The sequence below is a fragment of the Primulina eburnea genome, chromosome 4, assembly GCF_022965805.1.
Source record: "Primulina eburnea isolate SZY01 chromosome 4, ASM2296580v1, whole genome shotgun sequence".
Taxonomy (NCBI): domain Eukaryota; kingdom Viridiplantae; phylum Streptophyta; class Magnoliopsida; order Lamiales; family Gesneriaceae; genus Primulina; species Primulina eburnea.
Window position 1 is genome coordinate 33,297,650 of NC_133104.1, and position 7,533 is coordinate 33,305,182.

Here is a 7,533-nt window from a genome sequence, read left to right on the forward strand (position 1 = left end):
CCGCAACACACCTTCTTATCATGGCATCTGCACAAATTTTGAACAAAAACGGTTCCTCCCAAAAATAGTATTTCACGTCAGAAAAGAATTTCTTTCGTTGGTGAAACGATAGGTTTGGTGGAGGTGTGCCTGTGACAAGAAAGTTAGCGAAATTTGCATACTATGGACAATGTTTCATCTCAAACAGTTGCTCGTCAGGAAACCAATCATTAATAGCTTGATCTACACATTCATTACTAACAAGCTCTAGTCTAGATAAATGATCCGCCATCACATTCTCAACACCTTTCTTATCTTTTATTTCCAAATCAAACTCTTGTAACAGTAAGATCCACCGAAGTAAGCGTGGCTTTGCATCTTTCTTAGCAAGCAAATATTTCAGTGCAGAGTGGTCTGTGTAAATAATGACCTTTGACAAAACAAGATATGCATGAAATTTATCAAGTGCAAACACTACTGCAAGTAACTCTTTTTCAGTGGTGGCATAATTTAATTGCGCTTCATCTAGAGTCTTACTTGCATAGTATATAGTGTGGAATACCTTGTTCCGTCTTTGGCCGAGGACAACACCAACCGCAGCATCACTGGCATCGCACATGATCTCGAAGGGCAGGTCCCAATCCGGTGCCACCAAGACAGGAGCCGTCACCAAGCGCTCCTTTAAATCCTCGTATGCCTGCAAACAGTTAGAATTAAATCAAAGGGCATATCTTTCATAAGTAGAGAAGATAGAGGTTTGGCAACTTTAGAAAAATCTTTGATAAACCGCCGATAGAAACCGGCGTGGCCTAAAAAACTTCTAACTCCCTTTACTGAGGCTGGTGGTGGTAGGTTCTTTATGACTTCAATTTTTGCTTTGTCCACCTCAATTCCTTGCTCCGAAACCTTGTGCCCTAAAACAATTCCCTCTTGTACCATGAAATGACACTTTTCCCAATTGAGCACCAAGTTCGTCTCATCGCATCTTCTCAACACGGATCTCAAATTCTGCAAGCACTCATCAAACGTTGCACCAAAGATAGAAAAATCATCCATAAATATTTCAAGAAAGATTTCAATCATATCATGGAATATAGCAGTCATACAGCGCTGAAATGTAGTAGGTGCATTACAAAGACCAAAAGGCATTCGGCGAAAAGCAAATGTGCCATAAGGACAAGTGAAAGTGGTTTTCTCTTGGTCCTCAAGTGCAATTGTGATTTGATTATACCCCGAATACCCATCTAGAAAACAATAAAATTCATGCCCCGTTAATCTCTCCAAAATTTGATCAATAAAGGGAAGGGGAAAATGATCCTTACGGGTGGCATCATTCAACTTCCTATAGTCAATACACACTCTCCATCCCGTAACAGTTCGCGTGGGAATAAGTTCATTCTTTTCATTGGTGATTACCGTAATCCCACCTTTCTTAGGCACACATTGAACCGGACTTACCCAAGCACTATCGGAAATAGGATAGATAATACCTGAATCGATAAGCTTAATGGTTTCAGCTTTTACTACCTCTTGCATCTTTGGATTTAGTCGTCTTTGAGGTTGCACGAGAGGTGAGTACTTCTCTTCCATCAAGATTTTATGCATGCATATCGATGGACTGATTCCTTTGATGTCTGCCACCTTCCAAGCGAATGCCCTTTCGTGCTCTTTGAGAACTTGCAACAATTTGTCCTCCCTAACATCTGTCAAAGCAGCAGAAATAATGACAGACAATGTGTTATTCTCACCTAGGAATACGTACTTTAAGTGCGGAGGTAAGGGTTTGAGCTCAAGCGTCGGTGGCTCCTCGATGCTCGACTTTGGAGGGATCAAATCTCTGCGTTCTCCTAGGTCCTCCAGTCGCATCTTCATTGGCTTTCTCCATGGATGGTTGGCATTGAGATGTGTCACAATTTCAGTTTTTTCATCGTCCAATTCCTCTTCTCCCAACTCAGTAGTGATAGTGGCCTCCAAAAGGTCCCTAAAAGCATCCTGCACATAGTGAGAAACAAGAGAGTCAAAAGCATCAATTCTAAAACAGCTATCAGAATGCAGTGTGTGCTTAAGTGCATTAAAGACATCAAAATTAATCTCCTCCTCGCCCACTCGCAATCTCAACTTCCCTTCTTGAACATCAATCAGTGCCTTGCCAGTCGCAAGGAATGGTCTCCCCAAAATGAGAGGCATCTCGGTATCCTCCTCCATGTCGAGCACCACGAAATCTGCAGGAAAAATGAATTTGTCCACTTTCACTAGTACATCCTCAATCACTCCGTGGGGGTACTTGAAAGATCTGTCGGCCAGTTGTAAGGACATCCTCGTCGGCTTAGGCTCTCCCAACCCAAGTTTCCTAAACACAGACAATGGCATCAGATTAATACTTGCACCAAGATCACATAATGCTTTATGAAAAACAACATCACCAATCATGCAAGGAATAGAGAAACTCCCTGGGTCTTTCAGCTTCGGTGGGATTTTGTTTTGCACCAAAGCGGAGCAATTTTCGGTTAAGTTGACTGTCATATGATCCTCCAACTTCCTCTTATTAGCTAAAATGTCCTTCAAAAATTTAGCATAACTAGGCATTTGCATTAGAGTATCGGCAAAGGGAATATTGATATGCAACTTTTTAAACACCTCAAGAAACTTAGCGAATTGTGCATCTAGTTTTGCTTTTTTAAGTGCTGCAGGGAAAGGAGGAGGTATAACAATTTTAGGTTGTGCAGTGGGTGCTAGTGTGGAGTTAGAAGACTTACCTTTAGACGTCGCAGTTTGCTCATCCACTGTTTGAGTTTTCTCTTTTTCCCTTGACTCCAAAACTTTCCCGCTTTTCAACTCAATAGCCTTCACTTGCTCTTTTGGATTAGTCTCTGTGTTACTTGGCAAGGTGCCTTACTCTCTACTTGCTATCATCTTCGCTAACTGACCAATCTGATTTTCAAGTCCCTTTATCGACGCATCCTGATTTTGAAGTCTAGTTTCAGTGGATGAAATAAACTTAGACATCATTTGCTCCAAGTTGGACTTTTCTTCTCTAGGAGGATCAGATCTGTACATCGGTTGTTTGCCATATTGTTGTCCTCCTTGCGGTCGATTCTGACTGTTCTGACCGCCCCATGAGAAGTTAGGATGTTGCCTCCACCCAGGATTGTATGTGTTCAAATAAGGGTCATGCCTTTGGCGGTTTTGGACTCCCACTTGATTCACTGGTGCCTCATTTTGCACATAGAATGGATTATCGTCTTGACAATCCTTCGCATAGTGTTCCCCTATACACTTTTCACAGAATATCTCTTGAAGACGCATCGCCGTGCCACCCACATTCAAGCCGTCTATTTTCCTGTTTAAAACATCAAGTTGTGCAGTAATAGCAGAAATATCAGTTACCATGTGCACTCCTGCACTTCTCCGCTGGTTGTTCCTGTCAGACTGAGGATGATAACTGCTAGCAGCCATCTCCTCCAATAACTCATATCCTTCTTCCGCAGTCTTCCTCAAAAGGTTCCCACAAGCAGCAGCATCTATCATAGTACGGTTAGGAGTAAGCAAACCGTAATAAAATGTTTGAACGACTAACCCAAGTGGCAACTCATGATGTGGGCATCTTCGTAGTAGGTCCTTGAAGCGTTCCCATGCCTCATATAGAGATTCCTGATCGAATTGAGCAAATGTTGTAACGTCTGCCCGCATCTTCATGGTCTTGGAGGGAGGGAAGTATTTGATGAGAAAAGCTTTCGCCATGTCGTCCCACGTAGCGATCGAACCTACAGGCAAACAATTTAACCATGCTTTAGCTTTATCACGTAAGGAGAAAGGAAATAAACGCAACCTAACAGCATCATCAGAAACTCCATTGAATTTAAAAGTATCGCAAATTTCAAGAAAATCCGCGATGTGCGTGTTTGGGTCATCCATTGCAGTTCCTCCAAATTGGACCGTGTTCTAAATCATCGGGATTATGGCTGGCTTGATTTCGAAGTGATTCGCCCGCACGATAGGCCTCACAATGCTAGGGTGTGCACCCTCCAAAGAAGGCTGGGCATACTCCAGCATTGGCATGCGACGCGGTATCTCAACTTGTCTATTGTCACGCTGTTCCTCTCCACGTTCTTGCTCGTGTCTTTCCATCAGTTCTTTAAGTCTTTGTTGTTGTCTTCGCCTTTGGAAAGTTCTTTAAATTTCAGGATCGAACTCAAGCTCCACATCAAGTGACTTTGGCATGCACTGGAAGAAATATCTGTAATAAAATATGAAGTGTTATCTCAAGAAAAATAAAATAATGCTAAAGGACATAACTAAAATTAAAATTGTAGATTAACAGTCCCCGGCAACGGCGCCAAAAACTTGATCGAGCAAAACTTGCACTGTGATATCCTCAATAAAAATATGATGTTGTATGCTCAAAATTAATCGCAAGTGCACGATGTCAAGTAATAATATAGTGTACAAGAGTACGAGTATCGTTCCACTGAAGACTGTGTTTAACAATTATTATTTTCAGTTATTTAACATTTAGCAACGAAAATTGAGTTGTGTGATTATTCCAACTATACTCAAATAAATATGCGAGTAAAATGATTCAACAAGTAATGGATGAGAATTTAATCTAAAATGTGAGTTAAAATTCAATGAAAAATGGATTTGTTGGGAATCTCGGTTCACCTACCCCTCGTTTATTTATTAATTCGTTCGATCGTGATCTACGCTTCCGACAGGATTTCCTAATCTATTGAACACACTCTCTCGAGCTATGCCAAACTAATTTTACTCAATGAAGTAATTAAATATCTCTAATTATTTATCAAGAGCAAATAGCATTTCGATCTCTGAAATCCCTTAGTTTTCGACCCTTAGGACTATGACTACCGGCACGTATCCAATTTCATATATCTATGTAAATTGTAGATCCGCGGATTATACTACTCGATCCTATCACTCGTTATTCTCTCGAACTCACTCGTGATATGAAAACTTCGTTTAAAGTTAGCTACGCTTTAATGACACGATAAAACAATAGTAAAATCAAGAATAACGCACAATCGAAATATAAATTAATTCAAATCAACATTCGGGGTAGGATCCCCTTTAATCCCAACAAATAATAAAGTTAGCTACTAGAATTCATAGTAAAAATAAATGCAACAATGTTTAAAATGAAAGAAACTAGATTAGAAATACTAGGCGAGACGAAATCTGCGAAGAACAATGGCCGAAAAATCACGAATCTTCAATCCAAGCGCAAAGTGCTCTCCCAAAAGCTTGTGCTGGCTGAAGAATCAATTCTGAATTCCCTTTACGTCCAAAAAACGTCCACCCATATCAGTCATCCTCCCAAACAAGGAAAAGAATCGAATGCAAAATCTTGCCAAAAATAGATGGCGCTCGGGCGGTAGAAAAGTACCGCTCGAGCGCCACACCTTCTGTAAACTTGCTTGGGTGTGCGGCATTCGCGCTTGGGCGGTAGAAAACTACCGCTCGAGCGCCGACTCTTCTGTAGCTTGGCCTTGGTACAGCATCTCTCGCGCTAGGGCGGTAGAGAACTACCGCTCGAGCGCCGACCTTTCTGTCGAGTTTGTGGACTTGATCACCTTTCGCGCCCGAGCGGTAGAGAATTACCGCTCGGGCGCCGCTCATTCTGTCCGTTGCCCTCTCTTTTGTATACTTTGCTCCATTTTTTGTTTTCCGGCCACTTTTTCTGCAAATTCATCCTGCCCGAATGAGATATGATAAAATGCAAATGTTTACTCTAAAATGCACAGAATGTGATTGAAATAAACGTATGTCACACACAGACTAATGCAATAAAACACATAAAAACGACACATATCATTTTTCCTTCACAAAGATTCCTTAAGATAGTTGACAATATCGAGTCTTGAATATTAATAATTCGTTTATCGCATATAGCAATATCAATAAGTGAAGCTAATCTTTATTTAAAAATAGTTTTTATAATGATTTAGATTGCTCCAATATAATTCCATGTTATGGCATGCGCTACTTCTCGCTTGATATTTGTAGTTCCTATTTTATTTCTTCAAAATTAATTAATTGAATCTCTATCAATTTCCCATAAATTTTATTAGGATTGTATTTCCCTTCTGGAAACTTTGTATATTAGATTATGTTTTTTGTTCCAACCAAAATTTCATAAGAACCTTTTTACTTGTGTTGTAGAGAATCATTAATAGCTGTATAGGCTAGGGTTTTCTATCATAATCTTTTGAATTATGTTTTGAGATATGATTGTTTGGAGGAAGAAACTAGACAAATCTTCATGTGTTTCATGTTGAAACACTTCGTATTTAGTTGAACTCTAATTATGTCTCTCCATTAGATCCTTCTTGGTAATAAACAGTTTCTTCAATGTCTAGAATCGGTTCAAAATGTTTTATTCTCTTATCAATTTGTTGACAGATGGTCGAAATATGACATCTTGCTCTATATGTACAAAAACTACAATATTTAAAACTTTCGTTAGTTATGGTGTGAGCTATTCTGAAAGTTGTTCTTGTTGGTGTTCGTCCCGAGCTTTGATATGAGTTTGATGCCTGATACACCATCCTACTTTTTGATAGCTTACTTCTTTGTCGAAATTTGTAAGATCTGGCTTGTTTTCAGACCATATTATTCTTGGTTTCCATGAAATCCTTCCACTTTTTTCCGCTATTGATATATAGATGAGATATAACTCTTCACTTCATTCCTTTGTAGTTCATTTTCAATAATTATTAGAAGATCACTTTCTCTACAACATAAAGGAGTACAATTATACCCCTTAAACTTTTGTAGTTCTTTTGCAATGCTATCAAATGACATCATTATGCCAATTTTCTTTTAAGAAAAGAGGCTCTCCTAGCCAGAGTATCTAGATTGAAATATATGTATTCTCTTATTAGCATTCCTCACCATAGACTTGGCATTTTGGCGAAGAAAACTTGCATTGTTTTGCTTTCTTCATTCTTGAATTCCATATATATTTAGTAAATAAGATAATATATTCATCTAGCAAACATATATCATGTAATTCAAGATTATATAGAGCCTGAGTATTTTTCTTTTTCTTCTCAGTATCTTGACTATTGAAATAATATATCCATATATGTAATTTGTGCTTTAAAAGGATAACCATTTTTTCGGATATCTTGCTAAGTGATTTTCCATCTAGGACTAAATTTTTTCTGCCGAAGTCATGTCCTGGGCGATTTTAGTTAATATCATAATACTCATTTCTAAAAGTTTAATGAATCTTTCTATATTAAGTTCAAATGTTTCTGCTATGATTCTCATAGTCGAAGTCCAATTATCTATGAGATTTTTTTCTTTAAAAGTCAAGCACATCAAGGTAAAGCATAACCCCTTAAAGATGTATTGATTCTGAAACAATCTTCCCATAGGGTGTTTGATGCAAGAAAATTTGATTCATTCCTGATTGTGTTCCTACTACTATGATTCCCCACCAACTTGGAATCTGTTTGAGGTCTTCTTATATTTGTATCATAGGATCTCACACTTGCTCTTGATGGTTCTTGAGAAGTTATCCTATTAACCAGA

At 38.9% G+C, this 7,533-nt stretch overlaps 1 non-coding gene across 1 annotated transcript; it reads left to right on the forward strand.

Moving 5' to 3' along the window:
* Nucleotides 1–3,565: 3,565 nt before the first annotated feature.
* Nucleotides 3,566–3,671, forward strand: LOC140831294 (small nucleolar RNA R71). Its single transcript, XR_012117863.1, has one exon. It is a non-coding gene; the product is annotated as a small nucleolar RNA R71 (small nucleolar RNA).
* Nucleotides 3,672–7,533: the final 3,862 nt, after the last annotated feature.